The 22662-nt window shown below is 43.2% G+C and overlaps 1 long non-coding RNA gene across 1 annotated transcript; it reads left to right on the top strand.

Annotated features, from left to right (window-relative positions):
- Window positions 1–1175: 1175 nt before the first annotated feature.
- Window positions 1176–22152, top strand: LOC132536845 (uncharacterized). Its single transcript, XR_009548391.1, has 2 exons — window positions 1176–1388; window positions 21438–22152. It is a non-coding gene; the product is annotated as an uncharacterized LOC132536845 (long non-coding RNA).
- The last annotated feature ends 510 nt before the right edge of the window (window positions 22153–22662 follow it).

The raw sequence follows: 22662 nt of genomic DNA, 5'->3' as shown, positions 1-22662 counted from the left end.
TTCACAGGCTTCAAAAAATTGGTGCCATTCGGCTTATACAGTTAAGAGTCAGAACTCGATGCAGGCTGTGGAGGCCTAAACATTTAGCTTCAAATTTCCAGTCTCAGGGCCCTTCTTCAGAGCTTTGCCACCACCCAAAGTCTGGAGTGTCCCCACCTAGCCTCAAGACTGGAGACAGCTTCTTAGTGCTATCTTCCCTGCCTTCTGCCCCCCCCTCCCCAAACCTCAAGCCCTGGCCTTTCCAGGTGCTTGAGGTACAGGGAACTTGTCCTAAAGTCACCACCACCCCCCCCACACACACCCTCACCCCTCCCACCACCTCCAAATTCCACCACCACCCCTTTTTTTTAAGCGGCCATTGTCCCTAAGAACACAAGGAGGAGAAATTGGGGCAGTGGGCTGTGTGGGGGGGGGAGCAGCAGGGGGAGTCCAGAGGCCACAGTCAGCAATAAGGGCTGCCTCTCCCCAAGGCGAGGACACACACATCGTGAGCCTGGCCTGAAATGTGTTTCATTATCACATAAAAGGCTCCCGTGGTGCTGGAGCGGAGAGGCAGGGCCAGGCCGAGTGGAGGACAATGGAGGTTGAAAGCGCTGTCCTAACCTACTATGTTCCCTATCTCATGCCCATTGTGCCAGGGTCGTTTTAAACTACTTAGTGCTCCCCCCTCTACTGATCCTGGCCGATAAGATATAGTTCTGTCCGAATGCTTTAAAAGGATGTCGGTGATTGGGGGACTTCGGGGTTTTTTCTGCACTTCTAGAATCTTTCACACACACACACACACACACACACACACACACACACACACACACACTCCCATCCCAGCCTCAGCCCCCTTCCGCAGTCTAGACTCCTAGCTCACAAACTCACAGATCTCCCTCCTCCGGTTTTCCCCAACTCCCGTAATGTAGAATGCAGCCTTTCTTTTTTTCCCTCCTTTTCACTCCCTTTTTCTTCCTCCTCTCTGCGCCTTCCCTGACCGGTTTAAACAACCGTGATCTGTGAATAAACAAAGTCAGTAAACAACCGAAAAAAAAAACATCCTAGATCCGAATTCCAGGAGGGTAAACTCTCTATGCCACGTCACACTTCAGCAAATTTGCACAGATATTATATTGCCTCCCCCCTCCTTTATTATTCCTTTTTTTTTTTTTTTGCCAGGATCCCATTGTACTTAACTGAATTTTATAACGCTGATCGATATCTTGGTAAAATATTCATTTTTAAACTAACGGGCAGTGAAATCTTTGCTTTGTGTGCTAAAGTCAACAGTCGCCCGGTTTGAGCTCAAATAAATGCGGGGATGCCTGGGCTGGGAGCAGTCGGCCGCCTCCCTCTGCGTGCTGGACGCTCCACCGACAGCCCGCCGACCCGCAGCTCCTCAGGTAGGGAGCGCGCCCACTCTGGCCGAACCCAGGTCCCTTAGGCAGCTAAAACACCCGGACTCCGGCCTTCGCGTCACCCCTCCCCCACAGTCCTTTTCCCCACCCAAGAACTCCGACGCCTAGCTGTGGTTTTGGGGGATGTGATGAAGGGAGTGAGAAGCTAAGTCGGTGAAAACTCTGGGGGCTAGAAGGTGGGAAACATTTTTGGAGGGGTAGATTTATGAGAAGGCACATTGGATGAAGAGTCCAAGAGCTAGACTGAAACTGAGCCCTGACTAAAGAGAGTTCGATGGGGCCCCTCTAAGACATAGGAAGCTACTGGGGGCCCTTACATTTCTCTGGGCTGGGGCTTCCAACCTAGGACCCCCAGCGTCCCAAGAGCAGCTTGGAGGTGGGGGCAGAGGGGAGCACTTGGCCGCTGAGCGGGACCGGGGGTCAGTAGGAAAGGGCAAGCAGGTGGCTGGCTGCAGAGGCGGAGGCCAGAGCTCGGTGACACCTTCCCCCTAGGCAGTGCGCATGGGTTATCCAGTCCTGGTATGTTTCTGGCAAAACTCTAAGCAGAAGAGGCAGCGAGGGGTTGAAAGCGGCGGCGGGGTGGGGTGGGGGTGGAGGGTCTGGGGGTGGTGGTGGTGGTTAAGTGCCACATAAGAGCAGGACTTAATATCCCCTTTTCAAGAAAGTGAAGGAACTTTTGTGGTCGCCACCAGCAAATGCTTTTGCGCATAGATTGGTGAACCCAGACGCTGCAGGAAGGTTCAGAAGACTTTCGCGATCCCAATCCCATCTAACTGAAAAAAAAAAAGAGAGAAGAAAGAAAGAAAGAAAGAAAGAAAGAAAGAAAGAAAGAAAGAAAGAAAGAAAGAAAGAAAGAAAGAAAGAAAGAACTCCGCCCCGCACCCCTTTATTGTCTTTCTTCCCGAGAGGGGGTGTAGGACAGGGGTGTGCCGCTGTGCTGGGGGATTGCACTGGACTAACCGAGTTTTTTCGCCGCTCTAGCAAAGTGGCCAGCTGGGAAAACTAGTTGTTCTGAAGCTACGAGTTGAAAGCACAGGACTCTCGACTTTCAAGAGGGTAGTGCAAGAAAAGTGTCTTTCTTCGGGAACTATCCTAGTGCTCTCACCCCATTCGAATTAGGCATTAGAGGGCATTTTGTTTCAAACCACTGGGCATGTGACGAGTCCTGGACTCCTAGATCATTCTGAGTATGTTGCCAAGCAGTGAGTGACTCAGGGCGTTCGCGCCACAGCAAAGTTGACACCCTAAGAAGGAAATTTTTCCCGTCTGCGCTGCGGTCCCCGGATTGTCATGCCAAAGGGCAGACCTGGGTCCTTGGGGGTTAGCAAGCTCAGTTAAGTGGGTATCTTCATGTGTTGGAAACACCCCCCTTTGCCCTACTCCCACGGGCAGCTGGGGAGCGCGCTGCCACCCTCCCAGAGCGGGCTCCAGGCTTGGAGGCTGGTTATCTCCCCTGAATGAGACGCGAGGCTAGGCTAATCGTTTTTAAATAATTAATGCCTCTTGGTACCGCTAGTAATGCAAGGCCTCGAATCCGTCAATTACTTGTCATTAGAAGAGTGTAGCTCCACGGCCTTCCCTCGGGCCTTTGATGGTGGCGAGTCACCCAGCCCAGCCCTCTTTACCACCGAATGAAAGGTGCCCTACCGGCCATCGAAAGCCTGGGGCTGAGTAGCCTCGGCCTTATTTCATTGCGAGTTTTGAAAGGAAGATCCTCGCTGAAGAGATGTAATCTTCCAAATGGCCAATTTAAACGCTTGATCCTTATCGCCAGGCTTCTCTGGGCTTTTTAACGGGAAGCTAGTGCTAGTGCTTGGGAAGCCTTTTAATGTGGGCGCAGGGAGGGGAGAGGTTCCAGATAAGACTTAATAGGGCACCCGGGGAGCGGTTCGCTCAGGAGGGTACCTGGAGGTACCTCTGGGCAACTTTTTATTTGGGGCGGGGGGGGGGGGGGGGGGAGGCGGAGGAAGAGGACCAGTCAGCTTTTCCTGCTGAACATAGGGACCTGGAATATCTCCTGGTTCTTAAGGGCATGGATTATATAGATCAGAATCAAGGTCTGGATTATATAGATCAGAAGCTTGCATCAAAAGCAGCTGAGCCTTTTCTGAGGGACTTCGTGGAGTGTCCTACCCAGCAGGGCCTGGATTAGTGGGACTTCTGCGGGGCAAATACCCACAGGCTGTTGGGCACCCAGCCCCTCCACAAAGGAGAGACCTGCCCTCCCCCACCCCTCAAAGTCACCAGCCCCAATTTGCTGTCTCCACTGTAGCAAAAGAGCAAGATTTCAGGCCCTAAATGCCTAAGCGGGGTCAGGGACACCATGAACACCAGCCCCTGGCGACAGCACCATGGCAACCCAGAGAAGCCAAGGGTTTGTGAGTGAAATTAGGGAAGAAAGAAAGAGAGTAAGAAAGAAAGAAAAAATAAAAGGATGAGCAAGTTTGCAATTCTTTGTTCCTTTTCCTAGCAAGTATCTTCTGACAGTAAATAAATATCAGAGCATCTCAGAACTTCTGAGGCCCCCTTTGGGCAAAAACAAACAAACAACACAAGACAACAACAAAAATCTATCTACAAGTCTCCTTAACCACAGAAATCTCTCCTCTCAGTTTTACAGTGGACTTCAGAACACCCATTATCTCTTGTAGCATCTCCCCTCCAACACCCCGTCACACACATACACAAACTGGTTTTCCTCTAAAGAAAAGAAACATGGGTGCTGGGGTGGGAGTGAAAATATCACAAAGATAGAGAGAAAAAAAATTAAGTGGTGGCAAAATTGAGCTGACTGGACAGGTATGTACCTCCTCAACACCCCTGCTCACCCCCCCCCCCCATTCTGGGCTGGGAGGTGGCTTTGCACATGTATCTTTCCTCTAACACTGAGATTTTTGGTGGGGGGAAGTTGCCTTTTTTTTTTTTTTTTTTTATGAGAGGTGCCAGATGCCGGATGGGATGTAACAGGCACCTCCAAAGACAAGCAAACAGAATTTGTGTGAGATGGATGAATGTCCCTACTAGTACTCAGTGGGGTCCCCAGCTCCCAGTGGACTTCTTCTCCCTTTGACAAATCTCCCAGGGAGTTCTCTATCCCTGAGCACTCCAGGGGTTGCCTCGGAAGCCTAAATCCTAGGGCATCTTCCCCATTCTGCTCACGGCCTTCCTGCACTCTCTCTCTTATCCTTTTTCTCCTTTCTTCTTTAAAACAATCATGGGTGTCCCCCTCACACACACACCCCCACCATTGTATTTGTTGATGACCTAACACGCTCACACCAAAAGCCACACACAGAAAACCAACAACTCGGGATGGGAGGAGAGACCAATTATGATGGAGGCTAACAAGAGGGGAACACCCAAGTTGAGGCCGGCTGTCTCCCGGGAGACTGATGGAGGCTTACTTTACAAGCTGTCATTCCAATAGTGGTTCCTATTGCCAGACTGGAGGTGACTGCAACTCTCCCCTCCCCCTCAGTCCCTGCACCCTTGGGGCTTAATCCACTTCTCTGAATTTCCTGTGCAGAAGAAACTGCCATCAAAGGCCCTCTGGTGCACAGGTAGAGAAGACAGGGCTGTTTATACAAGCAGGTCTTCACAGAAATTTACCAGTTTTCCACATTAGTGGCTATTCTTCAGGGTTTTCAGCTCCCAGCCAACAAGATGAAGGCTGATCAGATGTCACTGTCACACATGTCTCCCTACCCCCACCAACTGGGTTCCCATTAAAATACATTGTCTTTTTTACCCTTTGCCTCTCTCTTCTAGGAGTGGGAGGATATTTTCTCTTAGCTAACACAGCCATGGACTAGGAGTTATGAAAGAAACAGAACACATTAACTCACATTTATTTTTACAAAACTAGAGATCTCACATTCTCATTAGTGCCTGGAATCTAACACTTTCTTTTTTTTTAAATATTTATTTTATTTATTTATTCCCTTTTGTTGCCCTTGTTGTTTTATTGTTGTAGTTATTATTGTTGTTGTCATTGTTGGATAGGACAGAGAGAAATGGAGAGAGGAGGGGAAGACAGAGAGAAGGAGAGAAAGATAGACACCTGCAGACCTGCTTCACTGCCTGTGAAGCGACTCCCCTGCAGGTGGGGAGCCGGGGTTCGAACCGGGATCCTTATGCCTGTCCTTGTGCTTTGTGCCACCTGCGCTTAACCCGCTGCGCTACAGCCCGACTCCCACTAACACTTTCTTGATGCTTACTGTAGACAGTGATATTTCCAGCTATGCCAGGAATTAATGCGAGCAGTAAAATATTAACTGGACTTAAACATATCAAATGAGCAGAGGGAAATTCTAGCATCACACACACACATATGTGGGGGGGGGACAGTGGAATATTGTGCATGTTCAGAGTTTGGATACCTGCCAGTCTGTACTATCTCACTAGAAATATGATCCCAACTTATTCTGCAATCACAAAGTAGACATAATTATATAATAGACTTTTTGGGAAATTTGGAACTTGGAGGGATCTAAGGACTTGGAAGGATCTAAGGGAAGAGGTGATTGTGTGGAGACCTGAGAAGGGTAGTTGGTAGTTCTATACTATTTTCTGTGGAGGAACAAGATGTAGTGTTCATTTGGGTCTTAGGGAGTTATATGTAGTGGCTAGAAGTATCTTTTTCACAAAAGTCAGGATACCAAAATATTCAAACTCTGATATAAAATGCACCACCCCACTCTTTGCTGTCTGTTTGCGTTGCCTTCAACCCCCAACTTAAAAATTAAGGAAATCAACTCCATTAAATAATTTTCATTTAACCTGAAACTCTGAGTTACATATAATCAATTTATGTATACACAGAAAGAAGTCATAACTTTTAAAGTCTTGCTAGTAAAGGAAATTCCACCTCTGCGCGCGCGCGCGCGCACACACACACACACACACACACAAAACACAACACACACAAAAGTGAGTCTAATTCTTGGCCAAGATGCTGCCCTCTTTTATCTGCTATCTTAGTGTTTCCCATTTCCTCTGTCCCTACTTCGTAAGACCCACCCCTCAGGGAGGAAGGCTTCCCACAGTGAAACAGGTCTGCAGGTGTCTATCTTTCTCTCTCCCTCTCTGTCTTCCCCTCCTCTCTCAATTTCTCTCTGTTCTATCCAATGACAGCAATAACAATAGTAATAGTAGCAACAACAACAATAAACAACAAGGGCAATAAAAAGGAAAAAATGGCCTCCAGGGGTAGTGGATTCATAGTGCAGGCACCGAGCCCAGCAATAACACAGGAGGAAAAAAAAAACCCTCTACTTTATTTTATTTATTATTGGATACAGACAGAGAGAATTTTAGAGTGGGGGGGTAGAGAGTAAAAGACAGAGAGAGACACCTGCGTTTCTGCTTCATCACCTGTGAAGCTTTCCCCCTACAGGTGGGGGCCAGGGGCTTGAACTTAGGTCTTTGTGTATTGTAATGTGTGTGTGTTTAACCAGGTGTGGCACAGCCTGGCCTGGCACCCACTTCTTTTCTTTAGTACAATTGTATTCAATTTAATCACCAGAAAATGGATTTCCCTATATACTAGACATTATGTAAGGTATCTTCATGAACTTGACCTCGTATTTCCCCACATTTCACTGGTAGATATTAAAATATATTTTAATATGGGTGGTAGGGCTGGCTGGAAAGACATCAGGAAATGTGCTCCACTTTCAGAGTTCCACATCAGATTCTCATCTTTCAATGTCATATTCTTTCGACTTTCTTTGACTTAACTGACCTGGACACAGATCTCTCTCATTCTTTCTTTCTTTTTATTTTCTTTTTTTGTGTGATTTAATAATGATTGAAAAGGTTATGGGATAAAATGGGTACAATTCCATACAATTCTCACCACCAGAGTTGCATATTCCATTCCCTCCATTGGAAGGTTCCCTATTCTTTATCCCTTTGGAAGTATGGACCAAAAATATTTATGCATCTCTCTCATTCTAATGCAACATGACACCTGCCTTTGCCAGAATTCTGAAGTGTTTGAAATGAGCTGTGCTTGCTAGAGAGGGAAGACTGAAATGTTGAGGGAAGGGGGGGGTGGTCTTAGGAAGGAAAAACACAACCTCAAAAAGTGAGGCTCGTTTACTTTTTTTTTTTTTTTTTTGAAAGATGATAAAGACCCTATCTGATGTTCTGAATGAATTAGAATGAGTTATGTGTCTGGGGTCAGGGTGGAGTTTTATTATTCTCTTTTGGGAGAAATATTAGAATTTTCATGTGACAATGGTTCCTGCAAATCAGAGGTTCCAATGGGTCTGGGCCAGGACTCATTCTCATCGAAACTTCTGCAGCTCAGCTGACTAATTCTGAAAGAGAAAGGATGAAAAAACATCAGGGGCTGGGCGGTATTGTAGCGGGTTAAGCACACATGGTATGAAGCGCAGGGACAGGTGTAAGGGTCCTGGTTCGAGCCCACCTGCTCCCCACTTGCAGGATGGTCGCTTCACAGGTGGTGAAGCAGGTCTGCAGGTGTCTATCTTCCCCCCCATCTTCCCCTCATCTCTCCATTTCTCTCTGTCTGGTCCAATAACAATGACAGCAGCAACAATAATAATAGCCCAAACAACAATAAACAACAAGGGTAACAAAAGGGGAAAAGGTAGTATCCAGGAGCAGTAGATTCATGGTGCAGGCATAATCCTGGAGGCAAAAAAAATAATAAATCAGTAGTTAAATGGCCCACTTGGACAGCAGAGAAATGCTAGGGAGGTGAAACAATGATCTAACTTAAGAGATAAAACATGCTCAGATTATCCCAAATTTTGAATCTCATATTTCATATTATTCCCTAAGGTACAACTTATAAACCTTCCTGGGGATTCTGGAGCGAAGGCCTGGATTGTTCAGAGATACTCTGGCTTTTGACCTCCCTGATCCATACCTTGTGGCTTGACAGCACAGGTGACAGCATAGTCAGAATGCACACATTGCCTGACTGCTGAATCCTCAGGCACCCTTGCTCTAGTTCCAGCTGTAGGAACACTAAGTCTCAACCTCCTCTCAAAGGAGATCCCTACAGCCTGTCCCCAGATAATATATACAGATACAGAGCTAGGTAGTTATCTGTTTTGGGGATTTCCTCCAGATTATGTTGCTTAGAAGGACTGACCTGGTTACATGGCAGAATAGTGTGTGGCCCAGAACTCAGTTGGTCTGCAGTTAGAGATGAGCTTCACCTATGCACAGTTTTCACTGTTGGACTGTACATGGGCACATGGCTGTACCAGCCAATGGTGAATGGCACCTATTTGCACCAGGCCTTGGGAGCCAGTCAGGAATGAAATACTAGTTTTCTTGAAAACAGGCACATGCTTGGTGCAGAAGTCTCCTTTCCAACATATTGAAAACTGGAGGAAGGAGAGGGGCATTGGACAACTGAATTCTAAGGCCTCACGTAATCTGAAATCTGGGGCATGAAGTGTCCAGCTCTTTAAAGTAAACTAGATTAGACTTTGTTCTTCACTCCAAACTGGGTAATTGCAGTTAAATGGCGGAGACTGTATGGGAGGTGGCAGCTACCAGCAGTAGGGTTGGATGTTAAGCCTTCTAAAGATTGAAAAAGAAGGGGTAGTGTAATATGGGGGCTGTGGGGGTTGGGCAAGGAGGAGCAGGTATCCAGCTATCTTGCTCACTCTCCATTTAATTACCACTCCCCTCTCACCAGCAGACTTTGCCAATTAAAGGCCAATCTCTCTTGATTTCTTTGCTTTAAAAGGACATTTCGATTCACCCAGGCAGACAATTAAATCCCCCTCTCGCCTCTCCCTTCCCAGAGCTCATGAGCAAGATGCCTAGCTATCTTTTGCCAGCATCAAGCAAGGGATAGGAGTTGATCTCAGGTGCTAACCTGCAGTTATCAGAATGCCAGACTCATTTAGGGAGCTCAACTCTGGAACCTGAGGAGATCCTTCCATTGATTGTGGAAAGCGCTGTTTAGATTTTGCCCTTGCTCAGTAAACAACTAATAGTAACTGCAGGATTTCTCCATTGCATTCACACACACATACACACACACACACACACACACACACACACACACACACACACACACACACACACACACACCTTCTGTGCCTCAGGCTACTATTTAATCAAGAAGGGATCTTCAGTCCCTCAGCTAACCTCCCCCATTCCCCAACCAGAGCTGGTTCTTTCTGGGAGTGCTATGCCTTTCATGAAGAACTTATATCTCTTCCTAAGGAGAGAGACCCCAAGTCTGTAGACAAAACACCTCAAAAAATGATTTTGTGCTCCCTTCCCTTCCATCTCTGAAGAGCCCCACCTGGCCACAATACATGCCAAGGACTTCCCAGGGCCATTTCTCCCTGACCTCCCTTCCCCCACTCAAGTCCTCTGGAGTCCTTAGTCCAGTTTTGATAAGCCTGTTGCAGTTCAGCCTCAGCTGAACAAAGTGGAGTGTATGCTTGGGGGGGGGGGGTTTCCTCCTTATGCAACACTCACTGTTTTCTGACCCCACAGAATCACCCTGCAGAAACATGCTAAAAACAGATCTCTTCAGGGATAAAAGTGAATTGAGCTGGAAAACTACTGTGAAGATCAAAATTTTATAGGTGTTTCTTCTTTCTTTTTGTTTTCAAGATCCCCATTTACTTCCTATTAGTAGTAGAAAAAGAGAAAGGTATATTCTGTAGTCCACAATTTTCAATTCAGTGCATAGACCATTTGTTTTAATTACATCACCTTCATCTGCTTCTACCTCTAGGAATTGTTTTCTCTGAAGTGATCTTGTTGGCTGTGACACATTGTCATCTGTTTGTGCAAAATAAAGAGTGACTGAATTATAACAATAGCAAAGATTAGTGTAAATCCTGAACAGTGATGATTTAAACTTCGACAACCATAAAAAAATCAAGCTATAAAGAACAATTTTCCTGAAGACATAGACCACAGCTAGTATGAAGAAGTAAAAAACTCACCCCCCCTCAGATGGTACTGTTATAAATTGAATACTTTTACTGTTTGCCTTTTAGCCTCTCACATGATAACAATATTTTTCAAATTAGCATACAGTTTTTGAGTATAGCAGCCAACCTCAAGCAACAAGTTTTTAAAATGTAACTTCTGGCTCTGTTCTTCCCAATATTTTAACACCTGAATACACACACACACACACACACACACACACACACACACACACGTACACAAACCCTAAAACTAAATTACTGATCTTGCCTATAAGTTCCTCAACTTAAAACAAATTTGTTTATAAAATAAAACAAATCATGTTATTTGTAAATTCTTAAAATGAAATACAGAAACATCATCATCCAAAGTACTCAGCATTGCATTAGCATGGAACTGTGCAAAAAAAATTTTTTTAATGAGTAGTTTTCCCTGAAATTAGTAAATTCAGGATATAAGCTACAAACAAAAAAAAATCTGTAATTTATTTGATCCTTCTCTAACACAATTCTGTGAAGGAGTATACAATTCAGTTGGGGGTGCATGCCATTTTATCTGTATATTTGATAAGATTCAATTATTTCCTTACATATGCGCAGATCCAAGAAAAGGAAAGAATAACAGCGGGCTATCCACAGCCACAGTCTTAGGTAAACACTGCTTACCAGCATCTCTCAGCACTCTGTCCATTTTTATTGACAGTGCTATTTTATTAACTATCAACTTTGATGGGACTAAAGATGAATAACCAAGTTCACTTTATATTTTTCTACTTTTGTTTGATAAAATGGCTCATGGGTGCTCAAGGTGATTTCTTTATATTGTCCAGCATTTGTCTTTTTAAAATTACACTCAAACACTTCTGAGGAAGCACAACATTTATAATTTCTGAATTGCTTAATTTTTTTTCATAAAAACACACAATGATTCTGGTTAACATAGAGGTAGATTCTGTGAGGGAGCCGAGTTTCTTTTCTTCCCCTCCTTCAGTCAGTGGTGCAGTGAAGTGTTTGCGGGAGTCTGCCCACACTTGGGGAATACTTTAGCTTTTTTTTTTTTTTTTTTTTTGGAGTAGTTTCTTGCCTCTGGATCCCAGCAGAACTCTACTAAGTTTAAGAAAAGATAATTTGGAGAACCTTGCCGGTACTAGTGGTGCTCTGCTGTTGCCTCCCACCGCACATCGAGAGGAGCGACATTCTGTTTGCTGCAAGGGAAAAAAAAAAAAAAAAGCGACCTAACTATGTTTACATGTGTATTCATCCATGAAATTGAATATTATCAATGTTGAAAAATGCAAATCAAATTAAAACTAAGGAAAATTGCCTTTGGAATTAAGGTGGCCTGGAGCCCCCCAAATGTTTGCTTAAATGGAGGTATTTAGAAACAAAACAAAACAAAACTCTCTCTACATTGTCCCCTTTGCCCACCCCCACCCCAGGTATGTAGTTTGTTCTTTAATTCGTGTAGGAATGTGTGGAGGCCCACGCCCCACATATAAAACGCTCTGTCTAGGCATCGGTCGTGTTGGAACATAACCTTTAGAAGTGAAATGTCTCCCTTCTCCCATTATGACTACAGAGTGGCTGGTTCCGAAAACTAGCGACAGCCATTTAGGAATGAGCCTCAAATCACAGTCTGTAGGATTAGCTTTTGCTCCCCGAGACTGGCTGGGGAACGGGGTGCAGCGCTCAGAGGAAGCCGCCAGGGCGGTGTGGGAGGGCTGAGGTGCGGGCTCTGAGACGCGGGAAGGCGGCTGGGCTCCCGGGTCCCAACACACACCCTGGGTCGCTCTCTCCCCTGCGAACCCTCAGCAGCTCTGCGGCATTGCTGAGAGTGTTTCAGCTGGGTCCCTATGAAGAGAGACTTCAAGAGCCAAGGAACCTCAGGTAGCGCCCGTCGGGCTTCTGCACCAGAGAGCACCCACTGCCAATGTGTGTAGGAAGAACCCAAGCCGAGTGGAGGCGCGGGGCTGGGGGCTTTGCCTCTCCCTCTCTCCGCTTGCTTGGTTAACACTGGGTTTCCCAGAGTCTTAGAGAAGGTCAGAAAGAAAGGGAAGTGCCACATACACACTATTGGGCTTTGGGACTGTGTGTGTGTGTGTGTGTGTGTGTGTGTGTGTGTGTGTGTGTGTGTGTGTGTATGTGTGTGTGTGTGTGTGTGTGTGTGTGTGTGTGTGTGTGTGTGTCTGAAAGAAAAGAGAAAGGGGAAAAGAGGAAAGAAAAGATCAAACAAGGCGATAGGCAGCGATGTTATCATTTTTGTCTACCACTCCCCTGCACCCATTTTTCCCCTTTAGAAAATTTCTCTTTTGTTGCCCTTGTTTTATTGTGGTAGTTATTATTGTTGTTGTTATTGATGTCGTCATTGTTGGATAGGAAAGAGAGAAATCGAGAGAGGAGGGGTAGAGAAAGATAGACACCTGCAGACTTGCTTCACCTCCTGTGAAGCGACTCCCCTGCAGGTGGGGAGCCGGGGGCTAGAACAGGGATCCTTACTCCAGTCCTTGCGCTTGCCTCCATATGCCCTTAATTTATAAAACGCAGAGAACAGACCCTAGGAAGCCAACTCATCCATCCCATGGCTTGGGTGAGCGTCACACACTTTATTCTCTGCTCCCTCCCCCCACACACACTCCATGTAGCGGAGCATGAGCGCGCATTGTGGGCTCCACAGCAGGTGCCTTGGGCTGCCGGCTTCTTTGGGGTCTCGCACAGCCTGCGCCGTGGCGCTCAGGGCGCACAGGTGGAGCTGCCACTCAGCGCGTGGCGTAGATGCTGCTCACAGTCAAGGGTAAGAGCCCGACCCAGGTACGCGGGGAGAGGGGGAAGATTGGACTCGGACGGCCACGCCCACCAGCCTTTCAACTGGAACTAGGGTGGACGTGGGGGCGCTGGGAGAGCCCGCAATGATTAGGGTGTGCGGGCCTCCTGGCCTCGGAACAACTTTCAGTGCCTTCAGTGACCTTCGAGGATTCTCCTTTCGCCCCCGCAGCCTGCTGTTGGGTTCTCTGGTCCTTACACCCGTCCTCAGGGCGCTGTGGCCCAGCCCTAAAGGTCCCCTGGGACCTTCTGACACTTTTTATCTTGGGGAAGGAAGACAGTTAGTGATTGGCCTCCTCTCCAGTCCACCCACGCAATCTTGAGGAACAAACCCTGTTCCAGAAATGTTCAAATTCCATCCAGTCAACCTCTATGGGAGTGGGAATAGCTGCTGCCAATTTTTCTCTGAACTCTTCCACTGCAGAGCCACCCCCACCATCAAGACCAAATTCAACCTTGTCTGAGAAAACACACCCTTGTTCCTTAGGATTTCTAACCAGCTCATGAGTTATCATCTTGCTTTGGAGGGTCGGGGCTCTATTTTCAAAGGGAGTTGTGTGTGCGCGTGAGCTCGATTGCGTGAGTGCGTGTTGGAGGGGCTTGTTTATGTTTATTAGTTTTTTTAGAACCAAGCAAAGGAAACATGGGCCAATAAAAATGAAATATTTTTATTTGCCTCGATAGTCGTCATTGATTTGCCCCCGGGGAGTCACAATTTTCCCAAGCCTGTTAACGGGTGACAATGAATGAGTGTCTCGTGTAATTTAATTTTCCTGTCTCACTAAATAGAGCTACATTGTAAACCTTAGATCTACTCTTACTGATAGGATCGCCCTGTTTTGCCATTTGCACCATAAAGACCCCCAAAAGGGACACTGTATTGTGACCTCTACTCTTGAATTATTCAAGAACTTAATGACATTTTCCATGTTAAAAGGAAACTAATTGCCATTGATGCAAAGCATGTGACCTTCTCTGGGTGCCCAGTATGAGAATGTAACCATCTGTATGTGGAACTGGAGCTGCAGGCCAGGGACAAAAGTAGAAGAAAGATGTAAGCATAAATGAATCTAAAATGTATACAGGAGTCAAGCAGATTATTTAATTTTACCCCAAGCCAGAGAGAGGAATCCCACAAATTTCCCTTCTCACCATCTAAAATCTCTATAAAATCCAATTTCAACTAAGACCTGTTTGGGTGCCTTGGCATGGCATTTTAGACTAGACAGAGCTAAAAAACACTTTGGAATTTGGTCTCCCTTCATGAATGTGAAATTACTTGGTGTGATGTTAAGCAAAATGTAAATAATAGACCCCCCCCTTCTTTGGATTTTCTTAGTTCAATTACTTTCTTAGTTAAAAGAAATTTAACAAGGGTAAAGCAGTTGCACTTTAATGCTTGCTGTTTGAGTCAGTATTGCATTTCTAGGAAATCTCACATTGGAGTTCAACACACCCAGACTTCTCAGGCTTCAAATTACTTGGAAATAAATTCCTTTCCTAGAAGTAAAGACTCCCAGTGAATATCCAAGCATCCAAGCATCCTTTCACTCTTTCCTAACACCCAGGAGGAAAGCAGAGGGAGGGACAACAGGCTTCTATCAATGTTCTTTGACTTTATAAACTTACAGATCAAGTACAAAGATGCTTTGATGTTATTCTCAACTTATCTAAATGTACAGTCAATGTAAATTATTTTTAAAACAGAAATGATTTGGAAAGTTGGAGAGAAAACAAAACAAACAAACAAACAAACAAAATCGCTCTTGCTGGCTGGACTGATTACTGTTTTGAACTTTTGAAGTGATGCTTCTTGGGCAACCCAAAAAAGTGGTTCAGCCAGAAGAGCACATGCTTTGCATGTGTGTGTGTTCTTTAATGTATTTATTCCTCCTTGGTATTACATGTACTTTGTATAATGTAAATGGCAGAAAAAATCAAACAGTTCAGTTGTTAAACAATATAGAGGCCTAGGTGGTGGTGGACTTGGCCGAATGCACATATCATATGCAAAGACTTAGATTCAAGCCCTCTGTCCCTACCTGTGGGGTAGGACTTCATAAATGGTGAAGCAGTGTTGTAGATGTCTCTTATGTTCTCTATCTTCCCTTTCCATCTCAGTTTCTCTGTCTCTACCCAATAAATGAATGAATAAATAAATAATAGAACACGATAATTTAAATAATATAAATATATTTGAAACCATTTTCAGTTAAAAAAAATGGAACAGGCATGGAATGAGAGCAGACAAATAACCGTCTTGCTTATTTCCTGTGATGAAATAACACCCATCAGTGTTCAGGTTGTTTTAGATTTTTCATTTAGTTCTATATATTAAAGACATGTTGATTTAGAGCCTGAGAGAATAAATTGCATATGTCTCATAGCATGTTTATATTTTCTAGCAATCTACAGTTTTAGAAAACAGCATTTTTTGTTTGTTTATAGTGATAATATGGATGGGCGTAAAACAAAACTTTCATTCATCTTTCAAACTGTTGCCATGGAGAAATTACAATTATTTTCCTTTTCATCTTAAAAAAGCAATTATCTTGATCTAGGACTCTTTGAAGGGCATTTTAAGTACTGTGAAGAGTTTGGGAACCCTTTGGGGGGGGGTACAGCAAAGCCCTCTTCTGGCCTTCTCTTTAAATCTCATTCTTTCTTGAATGGATTTCTGTGTTGACAATTCAGAAGGCTAGGAGAAGGAGAAGGAAATCTTATCTTTACTGAACTGGGTAGATAGTTCTAGAAGCCTTGTTAGAGCCATGATTCATCCAGTTTTAACTCCTCCCCCAAGCACTATCCCCCAAACAAAAACAAAACTTTGAATAGCACTCTAACTTGTCTTTCTTTTAGAGTGAACCTGTCCCAGAGACATGGACAATACTTTAGTTTCTCATTTGTAAATGGGTCCTCATTTTATTCACTGAACCTGCTATGAAGGGCCACACTGGAGTTTTGTGGTTATTATCTCTTGCCATAGGTGAGGTTGAAACCTGTTTTATGCCACCCCCCTTCTGTTATACAAACCCTGGAAGAGAAGAATGAGGCAATTATTGAGGACAAAATAAGTTACATTATGATATCCAGACAGGTAATAAGGTCAGGCTAGCCTGCCTTTATTCATATATTTTTTTCAATTTTCCAGATTCTACCAGATTTTCAACCATTGTAGAATGCATACAGCCTGAGAATTTTGTCTTTGTCCATTATTTTACTCCTAGATAGTAAGAACAACATTTACATATTATCATCCTTATCCCTGAATTTATTTTTACTCTTTGTTTCATCATTTAAAGACTTTGACTGCTGACAGATATTTATTTATTTTTTATTTTTAAAAATTTATTTATTTTCCCTTTTGTTGCCCTTTTTTTTTTTAAATTGTTGTTGTAGTTATTATTGTTTTTGATGTCATCATTGTTAGATAGGACAGAGAGAAATGGAGAGAAGAGGGGAAGACAGAGGGGGGAAAGAAAGACACCTGCAGACCTGCTTCATCGTCTGTGAAGCAACTCCCTTGTAGGAGCTGGGGGCTTGAACCGAGATTCTTACACCAGTCCTTGTGCTTTGTGCCATGTGTGCTTAACCCACTACTCTACTGCCTGACTCCCTACTGACAGATATTTTTAAAAAATATCTAAGGTAACATTGATAATTTTCTGTCCTCTTCTATTTATCAAAATGGTCTTCCCCTTGGAATGAAGTCAAAATAGCTCATCTTTGACATGATTGTTAAATTACCTTAAAAAAAACTTTAGTTTCTTCTGATTAGCACATACATTTTCTTTTAAAATATCTGTAAAGAGAACTTAAGCAATACAGTGGCACAAGCAAAGCTGAGGGTAAACTCAGGACCTCCTGATTGTCAATTCAGTGCTTCACCCTTTGCTCCATCTCCTGACTACATGCCATATATATTACATTACATTTCTTTCTTTCTTTTTTTAATATTTATTTATTCCTTTTTGTTGCCCTCATTGTTTTATTGTTGTACTTATCGTTGTTGTTATTGATGTTGTTGTTGTTGGATAGGACTAAGAGAAATAGAGAGAGATGGGGAAGACAGAGAGGGGGAGAGAAAGAGAGACACCTCAGACCTGCTTCACCGCTTGTGAAGTGACTCTCCTACAGGTGGGGAGCCGGGGGCTTGAACCGGGATCCTTAAGACTGTTCTTTACTTTGTGCCACATGCGCTTAACCCGCTGCACTACCACCGACTCCCCTATAGTTCATTTCTATGTCAGGGTTCTGTTTATGCATGGAGTTCTACCCCTGGCTAAAGAAACAGTGACAATGCCATTTAGCTGTGATATTTTCCAGCATGAGTAAATTTGTGAAAGTAGAAATGCCCTGTTCTGATGTGTTCATGTGTTCATGTTACTCACAGAACTCAGGATGTTCAAAAGTCCCAAGGGATTTTCTGTATGATGGATGGGACAGATGTGCTGCTGTGCTGGTTCTCTAGGATGCCGATTAAGTGTTAAATCATGGAGTAATTAAATCATGGATACAATAGCCCTTGAATTCACCAAGGATGAACATTTGAGACACAAATTTGATAATGAGATTACAGAAACACTTCAAAGTCTATCATCAGGATATAGTTAACTTTAAAAAATATTAATTTGTTACTAAGAGACAGGTTCAAAGCATCACTCTGGCAGATAAAAAATACCCAGGATCAAATTCAGGACCCCATGCTTGAGAGTTCAGTGCTTTACTCACTGTGCCACCTCCAGGCCACTATAGTTTACTTTTCCAACACAATTCTAATGATTACCTAATTCTCCATGACCATATTCTTCTGTTTTCTATTTATTTATTTATTTATTTACAACTAATGGAACAAAAAGATAAGATAGAAGACTTTTGTTTTCCTAAAAGCTCAATTGATTGAAAGCATGCACTTCTCCCCATGCTTAATTTTGAGTATCACATGCCCCCCTGAATTACATCTTATTTCTAGATGTTTTCCTTTGAATTTTCTATAAATATCAACTCAGAAGTGAGATAACAAAGCAATGTGACAATCAAGAGGCAGTCTTTCAAGTCAAGATGTGTGGTATACATGAATATTGAATTCTCAGGGTAATGGAGGAAAGGGAAAATCAAAATCAGGATTTGCAAAATTGAACCAAACCACCCAGAAATTACAGCATTTGACAACACAAAGATATGAAAATGTTGATTTGTCTTGTGTCACAAATTATAAGTTCTGAAGGTCATATTCCGAAAGCAGGCATTTGATCTCTCCTGAAGTTTCTTCTTTTTTTCTCCTGAAGTTTCTAAAGTAAGCATTGAACAAATAATATGAAGTGAGTGGTTTTTATAAATCCCTTGTCCAATTTTCAGTGGCCAAAAAAAGTGTACTAGTATCAAAGTAAGTCTTTGGAATGAACAAAAGATGGTTTAGTACCCGACCCTATGGCCCTTTGTACTGACTAATAAAATGTGGGGAATCCCTTATCACACAAGAGAGTAATGGCCACTCTGAGAATCACAGCTGGGTGGGAGAGAAAGGGAACTTTATCTCCAGGATGCCTGAACATGATGGAGACACATAGACAGTCCAGGACATAGCCCATAATGCTACCAACATCTGCCTATGGCACACCAGTGCTCACTGAAACTCATTCCAAAATGGAAGGAATCTCTAGCACTTAAAACTGGCTTATGCAGAGAGAGTGGCATTGCTCTTAGTGCTATTTTAAAATACTGAGGCAAGAAAAGGCTTAAAAGGGAAACACTCTATTTAAATGTAAACAAAAACTCAGTTCCAACAAGCTTTTCTCCTTCCCTTTAGAAGACAAATATTTTTCACGTACTGCAGCGTGGATTCCCTAACATAATATTATTTTTTAGTGTACTTTCTCTTTGTGGTAAGGTTTTAGAAGGTCCTAGAAATCCTCAGTTTTAAACAGAGATACCCTTTTATTTATTTTTCTTTCTTCCTTCCTTTGCTTCTCCTTCTTCTTCTCTTCCTCCTCCTCCTTCTTTTTCTCCTTTGGAGGTGGGGTGGTTTAGCTGGGGAAACACTGACCTACACTGCACTCTGTATAAACTAGGGCAAAAGGCCTGATACCATCGGCAGGGTACTTATTAACCACTGCTCATTTGTGGGATCAATATTTCCAGCAAATGAGCCAACATCCTAAAGACACCACCACCAAGTCCTGTTATTTCTTTATTTTTTTTTTCCTTGACACACAATTTATTTTATAAATGCATCTGCCAGAGAAGAAAAGTCAGTACGGAGGTTTGTGTCTTTTATCTCTGGGATATGCAAAGCACATTTATTTTCAGCTTTTATCTCTGGAATTGTATGTTGATCCCATACATATAGATTGATTTTGTTCAGGTAGATAATGAAAAGTCAAGTGGAAAATTACACAATGGTACTCACGATCCTAGTCTTATATTGGTATATAAATTGGTTTATTATTTCATTCTATTAAAAAGCCCCCCTCCTTTTTTGTGGTACCAGGAGAACTTCAAAATACATGATATTGTCAGATTCACTGAATTTTTTGGGGAGGCAGGTGGGGAAATGAAGTGAGGAAGGATTGGGGAGGGAAGTGATTTCTTCTGCTCACTGTGTTAATTGTATTGGTTAAATGCGCTTTTCACACAGGGGTGTTTTTGTGACTACCGCAGGGTCACACTTTTCATGCTTCTAACTCCTGGCCAGAACAAGGATGCCTATCAAACGCATCTTGTTACATAAGTGTATACGTTTTTACTCAAAGCAATTCTAAATTCTGTCCTAACAACTGAAGAAAGCCAAGTTCCCCCACCCCCAACCCCAACATCAAGAGGACAGGGGTGAGAGGGTGGCAGAAGGATAAAGGCCACCACCAAGGGACAGCTTGGAGCCAGAATCCTGGAGAAAACGTTATTAATAAACATCTTCTGGACATTTGGTAGCCCGTGAAGCTTGCTCCAGCTTAAAGCAATTAATTCAGGACACTGACATAAACTCTCTAGGTCTTTGACAGCTTGGAGCTGAAATAAAAATGCTAGTTCTCCCGGGAAGAGAAGAGGATGGCTAGCTCTTTTCTGGACTGTTTGCTTATAGGCCCAGAGAGCAACCTTCCTTGCAGAATGAAATGCAAGGGCACAAACAATGTACCAGGGAGAGAATAGAAGATGGGAATGAACAGTTTGAACTATTTGCTCAGCAGAAGGGCACCACAATGCTGGGCTAGTGCTTTTCCCATGCAGCTTCCAGCCCTTCCTTGGGGTCTTTTGTTGTTCCCTGTCTCCTTTGGCCAGATAAGGGCACAGCTGTGGTGTTGCAGCTAAGTAAGGCCCTACTTATCCCCCTAAATCTCAGGGTATCTTTACTGTAACGTGTCAGGGCTGCTCTTTTTATATTACAAGAGGTTAGTGGGGGGGGGGGGGAGAGAAAGGGAGAAAAGAGAAATGGGGTGAGAGGAGATAGGTCTACAGCATCTTCTGTGTCTGATTTGTGATTTCTTTCTCATTTTCTTACTTAAATTCAGGCTGTGATCAAATACAATCTTTGTGCCATTTAAATTGAAGGATTCAGTGACTTTTATTGGTTGTCAGACCAAAATTTTATCTTTTAGGGAAAGGAGAGAAGAGGTGTGTGTGTGTGTGTATGTTTGTGTGTATACAGTGCATGGAGGAGGGGGTTGTTGCAGAATCTTTGATTTAAATAACCAGATTTTTCTGGCTGCTGAAAAGGGGACATTTTGAAATACCAATTTAAAAACTATTCAGTGATGAGCTGTCACTTCTAAAAGTCCTTTTTAACTTTTTATTTCCATATGTATTTTGGTCAGTATCCTAACAGATCAAGGTTGCTGGAGTGAGAGCAAAACCAAGATGAAATGAAGATAGAACATACAGATATATAGTGTGTTTTTGTAATTGTCATGCATTACAACTCTCATCAGAGGAAATGTCATTTAATAGATTGAAAATGTTCTTTCACACTTGCTCTTGTAAAGCCAGAACCTATCTGTAACGCCAATAGTGAAAGGACACATGATCATAATATGAAAATAAGTAGAAATATATTTTTAAATAAAAATATAAGCCAGGTTTACATTGCTGGGTGTACGTGTGCCAGTGTTCTGACTCAGTGGGCTTTACCAGTGGTGTTGGTTTAAGGAGCCAAGCTACAATGCTTAATTCCATTGTAATAAGAATGATTTATCCTGAATGGCTTTCTAAGGGGAAAAGGTGAAAAGCAGAACTTCAAAGAAAATTAATGGTTTACTAAGATTATATTTAACGTTTACAGGCCAGAAGCCCACCTGCGGCAAACACAAAGGTTCTATGCGTTTGAGGATTTTTTTTCTTTTCTTTTTTCTTTTCCACATTATCAAGACCCACAGGAGGAGGAAAAAAAAAAAAGCCTTCCGTATATATTTCCTGCTGGGTGGTCAGAAGGAGAGGCCAGGAAGCCAAAGGCCTCCCATTGAGTAGCTGCCCTGTGAAGAGAGGACCTCACGTGCCGCCTGCCGCAGCGGGAGAAGCAGGCACCTGTCGGTCTGTGACTGTCCGAGGGTCGATTCCAAACTCTGAAGGCCACGCGCCGCCCCTACCCCCACGCCCCAAACCTGCAGGGGTTCCGGCAGAGAAACGCCCACCCAACACGCCCATCCAGGACTCAGAACATTATGAAAATATCCATGTAGCTATTGAGCCACTAAGTATCAATTGTTTACTGACATTAGTATTAAATTGAAAGGGTTTAGTTTATGTGTGGGGGTATGTGTGCATGATCATGTGTGCAGATAAGTGCGAGGGTATATATATGGGTGTTCCATCTTATATGTCACCTAGGAGATGTGATGAAATATGGGGCAAGGTTTCTAGTTAGAATTTGAAAATGTTTGATGGTGTCATGAATTTTTAAAAAGAACTCTATAAAATATGTATTTATATGACTTTGTATAGGCATTTGGATGAGGACTATTTTTGGGTAAGGATTGTAATAAAGCTATCAAGTTCAAGCTGGTTTGCACTTCTTTTGTGTCAATAAGACTTGACAATTTTTATTTAGTAAAGAGATCATATGGGAGAATAAAAAAAAAACAAACTTTTTCCCCTGATTAGGTGCTTAGACTAAATATATCCCATCTTTATGAAAATGGAGGCCACAATGGAAATTGAAACCTGTCAGAATTAATCTGTTTCTAATCTCTAGCTCTTAACTTGAAAAGAAGAAAGAATGAATGAAAGAAGAGAGTAAAAACTTATTCAAGGAAAATTTTCCATCTGGGTATTTAAGAGGGACATCAAAAATCATACTGAATCATTGTGGTTAATTAAATAAAACAACTGTCTTCCTTTTGAGATTATAGAGAAAAAATGTTTTTTCTGTAAAGAATGCACATGAAAGTGCTATCAGTAGAAATTCGCATGTGTTGTGAGACAAGAGGAAGGAGGAATGTGGGGGTAGGGAGGGCAAGGGCACAATTAATGAGTCAAATTTAAAAGACTGTGGTCAGAAGCAAGGAACA

This window comes from Erinaceus europaeus, chromosome 1 (genome assembly GCF_950295315.1).
Source record: "Erinaceus europaeus chromosome 1, mEriEur2.1, whole genome shotgun sequence".
Classification (NCBI taxonomy): domain Eukaryota; kingdom Metazoa; phylum Chordata; class Mammalia; order Eulipotyphla; family Erinaceidae; genus Erinaceus; species Erinaceus europaeus.
This window is presented reverse-complemented; position numbering and strand designations above follow the sequence as displayed.